This window comes from Carica papaya, chromosome 9 (genome assembly GCF_054855325.1).
Source record: "Carica papaya isolate Zhongbai chromosome 9, ASM5485532v1, whole genome shotgun sequence".
Lineage (NCBI taxonomy): Eukaryota > Viridiplantae > Streptophyta > Magnoliopsida > Brassicales > Caricaceae > Carica > Carica papaya.
Window position 1 is genome coordinate 8441756 of NC_142317.1, and position 9505 is coordinate 8451260.

The 9505-nt window shown below is 41.8% G+C and overlaps 1 pseudogene; it reads left to right on the plus strand.

Moving 5' to 3' along the window:
• Nucleotides 1-3597: 3597 nt before the first annotated feature.
• LOC148239783 (uncharacterized) lies at nucleotides 3598-5950 on the plus strand (annotated as a pseudogene).
• Nucleotides 5951-9505: the final 3555 nt, after the last annotated feature.

Here is a 9505-nt window from a genome sequence, read left to right on the forward strand (position 1 = left end):
GCTGAGGGAGGGTGTGGAGGCTCCTCTCAACTAACTGTGCCTTGGCCAAAACGGCTGGGTATGTCTTGAGCTCCAGTACAAATAGGTGCTGCTTGATCTCTGGGCGGAGGCCCCACTGGAACCTCCTAGCCTTCTTGCCCTCATCCATCAACGTCTCAGGGAGTATCGGCCCAATTCTAGGAACTTACGAGCATATTCTGGCACCGTCATGTTCCCCTGGACCAACTGGACAAACTCTATCTCCTTAAGATGTCGGATGTGCTCTGGGAGCTACTCTGCAGGGAAGGCTGCTAAGAACTGTTCCCAAGTGACTGGAACAGGCAGGGTGGTCTGCTTGAGTTCTCACCAGCGGTCTGCTTCTCCCACCAGCATGTAAGTAGCAAGGGTGACCCTCTGCTTAGGAGTCACTCCTAGGGTCTTGAAGGCCTTCTTCGTCTCCGTCAACTAATACTGGGCATCTTTAAAGGAGGATTCCCCTGTAAAAATAGATGGGTTCAGTCTCTTGTACCTCTCTACATAACTTGGGTCAATCATGGAATGAGCTGGGTCCCGCGGAAGAGGGACTAGGCCAGGCTGAGGATAGACTGGGGGGCCATGTGGTGGTACTTGCTGATATGGTGGGGGCACCGGATTATACTATGGCGGTGGTATCGAGTGGTACTGTGGAGGAGCAGGCTCGTACCGGGGTGGCTCGGGATTCTCTCGCTGCAGTGGTGGCTCAACCTGTGGCAGTGGGGGAAGGTCGGGTAGCTCCCTTCTCTCCTCTCGACCTTGCTGGGCAGCAATGAGTCTCTCCAACATCTCAAATATTCTATCAACGTCTTCCCGAAACGAACCATTCCTGGCTGCTCGGTTTAGTGGGGATCTTCCTCTTCTCATTTCTCTGCACTTGCATTTCACAAGGAAGGGTTGAGTAATGATTCATTAGTTTGGTGTTTCTCTAAGTATCACTATGTAAGGGACGAGTCCAAGGAACACGGCTCTGATACCAACTATAACGACCCCGAAAATTAAAAAGAAAATGTATATAAAGAATATGAGTGCGGAAGCAAAATAAAAGGTTCTAATTAGTATCCCTTACACAATAACTTAAACGTACTAACAATATAAAAAATAAATCCTCTAAAGGAAATACTAGAAATGAAAGGCTATAAGGAAACTAATAAATATCTAGGCATCTACTCACCGTCTTCTTGTGGATCGGGCTCGGGGACCAAGTCCTCCTGATCTGAAATGGTTAAGTAAGGAATGAGCTGCACTAGTCTAGTAAAGACATCACACTATATCATTGTCACAGAAGTAAAAGTTGGTAAAAAATCAAAAACAACCAATGGAGCACAAATTCTGAATAAATTCATTTAACCATAATAAAATCATTTACCGTCCACTTACCTCAGTGGGATTTATAAAAACAACCTATGGAAACAATAACATCAAACATAATCTGTAACATAGCACATGTCATACTTTTATATTTCAATCATCAAACAACAGTTGCCCCCTTTTTATCAGTTTACTAGTATACATGGGGATCCATAGGGGTCCTTGCTACACGTGAACTATTCCCTTAACAAATTTAATTTTCGGGCCGTCCCCATACCCCGTCCGGTATGAAGGTGAAACGGACCGTCTCCGATATGAGCGCAAAAATATTTAAAGTCTTCATACCCCGTCCAGTATGAGACAACGTTCCCAGTAGGGTTTCCTATGGACCCGATCCATCCACCATCTCCCATGATATCTAGTGAGGCTGTCAACTTATCCATTCATCAATTCACACCTCTTTCCTATTTTTTTTCTTAGTTTCCTGTTTCCCACATAAATATGAATACTAAAGCAATCAACGAACATCCAACAAGGCAAGTATATCATTAGATTCACAAAGTCAGGCCGGAATGAAGTAAGCAATGATTCATGCATTCAAAACTATATAATAATTAAATCAGATACCATACTGCATTTAGACTGTAAAATAAATCAAACAGGAACTGACAGAGAAATATATCCGGTTCGGGCTCCATTAGCAATCGTAATAAATTATGCATATCTATTTAATTTATACAAATACAGTTTTATCATTTATTAAATTTTAATCCCGTGATAGGAAATAGGGTGAGGGGTCCTTACCTAATTCGACGTCGAAAACCAAATTTTCACTGTGCCTACGGGCAGTCCCTGGATTCCTTGAATTTTTTTTCGAGAACTGGAATGCGCTTACGGTACCTACACATGTAAAAAATAACTCAAAAATCATACCCAAGGCCTATTCGGCCAATTTCAGAATTCTGGCACGGCGGCGATCCGCCTCAGGTTGGCTGTTTCCGGCCGTTTTCGACCGTATTCAGCCAAACTTGCATTGGTTCATGTGAGAAAATACCCCTAGGGCCTTCGGTGGGCCGAAAAAACACCAAAAACTGAAACTTACCGGCGGCGGGACTCTCCGGTGCGACGGCTCCTCCGGCTCGAGTCCCGATTTGGTGTTTTACTCTGATCAACTTGTAGAGGAGGGAACGGTGGTCACTATGGTGGAAAAATCACATCAAACGGGAATCGGGAAGGGCCTCATCGGAGGCAAAAATTTGAGAAAACCCGCGACAGTGCCACTGGGCTTCGGCGACGTTTTCTGGCCAATTGGCCGATGTTTTTGCTCCGATTTGGCTATAGGTGGGTTCAACATCGAATTCTGAGCCAAGGGGAGAATTTTTACCTCGTTTGGCGGTCGAAAATTGCTCCGGTTCGGCGGCGGTCAGCTCCGCGGCGACTAAGCTGTCTTCTCCGGCGAGGGGCTCTAGCAGCTAGGGTTTGAGTTTGAGTGCGGATAAGATTATTTATAACCATCCGCTTTTAATCTGAGCCGTCCATCGCGATTCAATCTAGGCCATCTGATCGTGATTAAATAAGAAATAAATATGGACCGTTCATCGCGATGCAATCTAGGCCGTCCGTGCACGATTCAATCTGGACTGTCTGTGCGCGTGCAATCTGGGCCATTCGTGCGCGTTTTTGATCTAGACCATCCATGCGCGCGGGAATGGATCTCAGTCGTTTGATCGCGCGCATGCGGATCGCCCACGTGGCTCCCTTCCGCGTGGCCTCCCGCATCAGCGTCTCTGCCACGTGGTGTGTCCTAGTTGGCCGGGGCTGCTGACCGAGCTGCTGACGTGGCGTAATTTTTTTAAATTACGTTTTGACCCCCAGTTTTTAATTTTCTTTTCAAAAATACCCCTAAAACCCAAATTTTCACTCGTTTTTTTAAAATTATTTTCAATTAAATTCCTAAATAATTTTAGCCATTATTATTATTATTATTATTAATTCTATTTAAATAAATTAAATTAAAATAAAACCATATATTATTACATAATAAATTATTACATTATATAATAATTACAAAAATTAAAATAAAGTAATAATAATAATAAAATAAAATAAAAGGGTTAGTCCCTTTGACTCCCAACGGAAGGACCCATCTGTCTAAACATCTCACCTCTGCAGCAACCTTGATGGAATCGCGTAAAGATACACACACTTTCTCCCCAATCTCAGATGCTATCTTAGACAAGGTTTCTTCAAGCATGGTTCTTACTTTATCTCTCGATGTATCTTTCACATTCTGAGAGGAAATTCGGGGAGGAGTTTCCAATGGAACTTATAGGGAATGTTAGTCTCTTTGGTTGAACCATCATTGAACTGTTCCATCTTTAGAGATGAGGGAGAAGGAGCTTTAAATGGCAACTTTGGAACATTCTTATAGGAGTTAGTTAGAAGCTTACGGCCGTAGCTTGATCTGAATGATATGATGATGGGTTGAACTTGAATTTCTTGGGACCAAACAAGAGTCTTCCATGACCATCCTCTTCTTCCACACGTCGATATCTCGAGAAGCCGCAGAAGATATATTTCGGTTCTTGTGCTTACTGAGATTTTGAAGCTTCTTAAAGATGTTATGAGTATTGATAAGTTCTACATGTTGGCTAGAAATAATGCAAAAGACAATTAAAAGTGCAAATTAAGAAGAGAAATATTGTGAATAATATGTTAATGTTGTATTTTAGGCAGAAAATATGGTTTAGGAAGATTGGTACTTTGGGTTAATATTGTATCCTATCTTTTTGGGTGGTTACCAGATTTTTAGGAGTGTGTAGTTGCCTATTTTGGGTGATATAGTTGTATATAAAACATGTGAATTAAGGACAATAAGATTAGTTTTGGTTTCCACCAAAATCTCACCCTACGATATCACTTATCTTGATAATCCAGGCCTCTCAATTACTCAGGTTCAATTGAAAGGAGACAACTATGATGAATGGGCTTATTCGTTTAGAACAACCTTGAGGGCCCAGAAGAAATTCGGGTTTATTGACGGAACAATCGCACGACCTGGCGAGAAGTTAAAAGACCTCGAAGACTAGTGGACAATCAACTCGTTATTGGTGTCCTGGATCCGGAATACCATCGAGCCTACGCTACGCTCCACTATCTCTCATGTGGAAATAGCGCAGGACCTTTAGAATGAATCAGAGACCGATTTTCCATCTTCAACAGACCACGGATCCAACAACTAAAATCTGATCTTGCAGAATGCAAACAGAAGGGTATGACCATAATGGACTACTATGGTCGACTCAAGAAGCTTTGAGATGAACTTGGGAATTACGAACAATTACTGACGTGCAAATGTGGGAACTGCACCTGCAATCTCGGAACGATTTTGGAGAAGAAATGGGAGAAAAAAAAAGTGCATATGTTTCTTATGGGATTGGATGAAACCGGGTACGGAACGGTGAGATCCAACATATTGGCTCAAGATCCACTGCCAAGCATGAATAAGGTATAGTCAATACTTATTCAAGAACAGCGCGTCAAGACTATTGCACGAGGAAAGGAAGAACAAGGAGAGATTATGGCTTTTGCCGTGCGAACCCGACCTGACAGAAGAGAGAAAACTAGTATGGTGTATTCATATTGCAAAAGGACGGGGCATGAATCTGACAATTATTTTGCCTTGAACGGATACTCGGAATGGTCGGGTGACAGACCCCGAAGTGATAGGAAATGAACTGGTCGTGGAAGAGGGCAACCAAGTGCTCGAGGAGGGGGCCAAGGAAGCCAGGCCGCGCATCGTGCCAATGCTGCCTAGGCCAGTTCTGTCACGCAGGGAGCAACCGAGACAGAAGCACCAGCACCACTGCCCGGATTCAACATCGAGCAGTGGCAGAAGCTCCTCCAAATGCTGGGCGGGTCAAAACCCCGGACAACCTAGAATATGACTGGTAAGTTTGTGCCTTGGATCATTACGGGCACTTCGAATCACATGACTGGGACAATTAGAGATCTTCGTGACTTGAGGGAGATTGTTCAATGTTCCGTGGGATTACCAGATGGAAGTAATGATATTGCCACGAAAGAAGGGACGATTGCTCTTGATAGAAATTTTGTGTTGGAAAATGTTCTTTATATGCCAGGATTAACTTACAATTTAAAAGCTAGTTTCTTGAGTCTTGGGGTATCCCATACTCATCCTATATCTCTCTATTATGACAATCAGGTAGTCCTACACATATCTCAAAATTCAATTTTTTATGAACGGACAAAACACATTAAGGTCGATTGCCATTTTTGTGCGTGATGAAATCATCGCCGGAAATATCAATCCCATGTTTGTTCCATCAAGTGCGCAGCTAACTTACATTTTCACAAAAGTGTTGGATAAGCGACAATATGATTTTCTTTTTTGCAAGTTGGGCATCCGGGATCTCCATGCACTAACTTGAAAGGGGGTATTGTGAATAATATGTTAATATTGTTTTTTAGGCAGAAAATATGGTTTAGGAAAGTTGGTACTTTAGGTCAATATTGTATCTTATCTTTTTGGGTGGTTACCAGATTTTTAGGAGTGTAGTGTTGCCTATTTTTGGGTGATTTAGTTGTATATAAAACATTTGAATCAAGGAGAATAAGATTAGTTTTGGTTTCCACCAAAATTGAATCTCTTACTCTACAATTTGTTAAGAAAGGAGTCTGATATTTATTCACAACTTAAAGTAAAGCAAAGCAAAGAGCGTTTATATAGGATGTGTTGATCGAGAGCGAAAATAAGCTTCAAGGGAAGCTCTGTGATTGAACAAACTTAGAGAGAGAGAGGGCAGCAAAACAGAGCAAGCTTATGCAGCTGCCTCTGTTTTACTGTTCTGCAGAGACGTGCTTTTGCTGGAGAGAAGAAGTGTTTGTTTTTTTTTATTTCAGCATATATATATAAGCAATATAAATTTAAACTGATTACATCAACCAAACGATCAAATCAAATCCTCAAAAAATCATGCATACACATCGCATGAATTTTACATATCCTACTGTGATTCAACTTCACGGTGGATTTCATTTTTTGAATTTAAACTTTAATAGAAAAAATCATTAATTTTAACACTCCCCCTTAATGACTTTTTTCACCAATCCCCACCTTTTTCCGCAAATCCACAAATTTAGCTTTAGACAGGGCCTTGGTTAAAATGTCTGCAAGCTGATCATCGGAGGAGCAATGTATCAGCTTTATTTCTTGATTCCTCTCAGCCTCACGTATAGCATGATACTTAACGTTGATGTGTTTAGTTCTCCCGTGCATTATAGGATTTTTAGCAATGGCTATTGCAGACTTGTTGTCTACATACAACACTGTAGGTGTTTGTTTGTCCAGCTTTAGATCGTTGAATACCTTCCTCAACCAAATTGCTTGGTTAGTTGCTGTAACTGTGGCTACATACTCAACCTCAACTATGGACTGAGCCACAGTATCCTGTTTCTTAGATGCCCATGAAAAAACACCGGAGCCTAATTTGAACAAGTACCCAGTTGTGCTACGTGCATCTTCTACACTTCCTGCCCAGTCACTGTCACTGTAGTCGACTACTCCACCTTCAGCTCTTGCTTTGAATTGAACACCAAAATTCCAAGTTCCTTTCAGGTACCTCAGCACATGTTTGGCAGCTTGTAAGTGTGATTCTCTCGGTGAAGCCATGTACCTTGAAAGTAAACTCACTGCAAACAAAACGTCTGGTCTGGTAGCTGTGAGATACAGAAGGCTCCCAATCAGACTTCTGTAATTTCCCTTTTCGACTTTGCTACATTTCTCGTCCTTTGACAATTTCATATTGGACACCAGTGGTGTAGATACTGATTTACAGTGATTCATATTGAATTTATTTAGTATTTCTTTGGCATACTTGCCTTGTGAAAGAAAAATACCCAAGCTGCTTTGTTGAATCTCCATTCCTAGGAAGTAGGTAGCTTCCCCAAGATCAGACATCTCAAATTCATTTTTCAATTTCTGCTTGAACTCTATCATTTTCCTTTTGTTGCTGCCTGTCACCAGTATATCATCAACATATACTGCAGTGATAAGTCGGTCTTCATCTTTATTCACATACAATGTATTTTCTGTCATGCTTCTCTCAAACCCACAGTGAAGTAAGTATGTATTTAACTTATCATACCAGGCTCGTGGAGCCTGTTTGAGGCCGTATAGGGCCTTGTGAAGAAGATAGGCGTGACTCTCCTTTCCAAGTTGAATAAACCCCGGTAGCTGCTCAACATAAATTTCTTCATTCAGTTTACCATTCAAGAAGGCCGATTTCACATCCAAGTGCATCACACTCCAACCAAACTGAGCTGCCATGGCCAGAATGAGTCTAATTGTTTCCTATCTGGCCACATGAGCAAAGGTTTCTGTGTAGTCGATTCCTGGAAGCTGGGAGTATCTCTTTGCCACAAGCCGTGCCTTGTGCTTGTTTGTTGTCCCGTCCGGATTGAGTTTCACTTTGAACACCCACTTTACTCCAATTGGTTTTTTGTTTGTACTTAATTTTACCAGAGACCAAGTATTATTTTTGTCAATCATCCTGATTTCCTCTTCCATAACAAGTCTCCACTCTTGCTGCTGAAGTGCTTCCTCAACAGAGGAAGGTTCTTTTGAGGCAAAACTGCACCTTTCATAGATGTCAGCTAGACTTTTAAATTTTATTCTCCCTTCTGCTTCACATTCTTCATCTTCTTCATCACTCTGAGTTGGGTTTGATACTGTCATTGATTTCTTTCCTTCTTCAAATGTGACACAGTCTCATTCGACTTTCTGTTTCTCCCAATTCCAATAGCTGTTTTCATCCACCTTTATATTTCTTTGAATCATTAGCTTGTTGGTTTTCAGGTTTAGAATTCTGTATGCTTTTGCTTCAGTACTGTATCCCAAAAATACTCCCAACTCAGCCTTCATTTCTAGCCTGGATCTCCTGTCATCCGAGACATGGCAGTAGCACACTGATCCAAACACCTTTAGATATTTTGTTGATGGTTTGATGCCACTCCAGGCCTCTACCAGTTTCATCTGCTTTACAGCCTTTGTAGGCAGCATGTTGAGCAGGAACACAGCAGTGTTCACTGCCTCAGCCCACAAGGCTTTAGGCAGGTGCTTGTCAGCAAGCATGCTTCTTGCCATTTCCATAATGGTTATGTTCTTCCTCTCCGAGACACCATTTTGTTGAGGAGAATATGGTGTCGTGAGCTGCCTTTTGATTCCATTCTCAGAACATAAATAATTGAATTGGCTGGAATTGAATTCAAGCCCATTATCTGTCCTTAGGCACCTCAGTACACTGCCACTTTCCTTCTCTGCAACAACCTTGAGCTTCTTGAATTCACAAAAAATTTGAGCTTTATTCTGCAGGAAACAAACCAAAATCATTCTGGAAAAATCATCTATGAACAAGCCAAAATACCTGCAACCACTCATGGAGTTTTCTGTCATTGGACCACAAATGTCAGAATGGATAAGTGCCAGCTTCTCTTTTGCTCTCCAATTTGCTTGCGAAGGAAATGAATTCCTTGCCAATTTCCCTAGCTGACATGCACCACATACTGTCTCAGTGACTGCAATATTTGGGAAGTCCTTGGTTAGACCTCCCTTCTGCAGTTGTTGTAGCCCAGCCACATGAAAATGCCTAAGGCGCCTGTGCCAAATCTCACCTTCAGTTACAGAGGCAACACTGGCTCTCTCAATTACTTCTCTGAGTTTTAAAGAGTAGACTTGATTCTTCTTTTAGATGAAAGCAATCAAGCGATCTTCAGGATCATATATCCTGCAGCAGTTATCCTTGAATCCAACCGAGTAGCCTCGATCAGTCATCTGATTCACACTGAGAAGATTCTGTGAGAATGTAGGAACAAAATTTACATCAGTGATAAATTTTTTGCCTTCCTTGGTTTCAATGGCAATGTTGCCTTTGCCCTTAATGGTTTCCAGCATGCCATTTCCAAGTCTTACTTGGCCTGTTGCTGATTTGTCAAGTGACACAAACATAGCTTCATTCTTGCACATGTGAGAAGTGCAACCACTATTAACAACCCAGAGGCTGTCGTCTTCCACTGTCAATTCACTTGAAGCAACAAGAATTGTATTACTTTGCTCACTGGATATCTCAGTGACATTTACATGTTGCAACTCCTGCTTAGATTG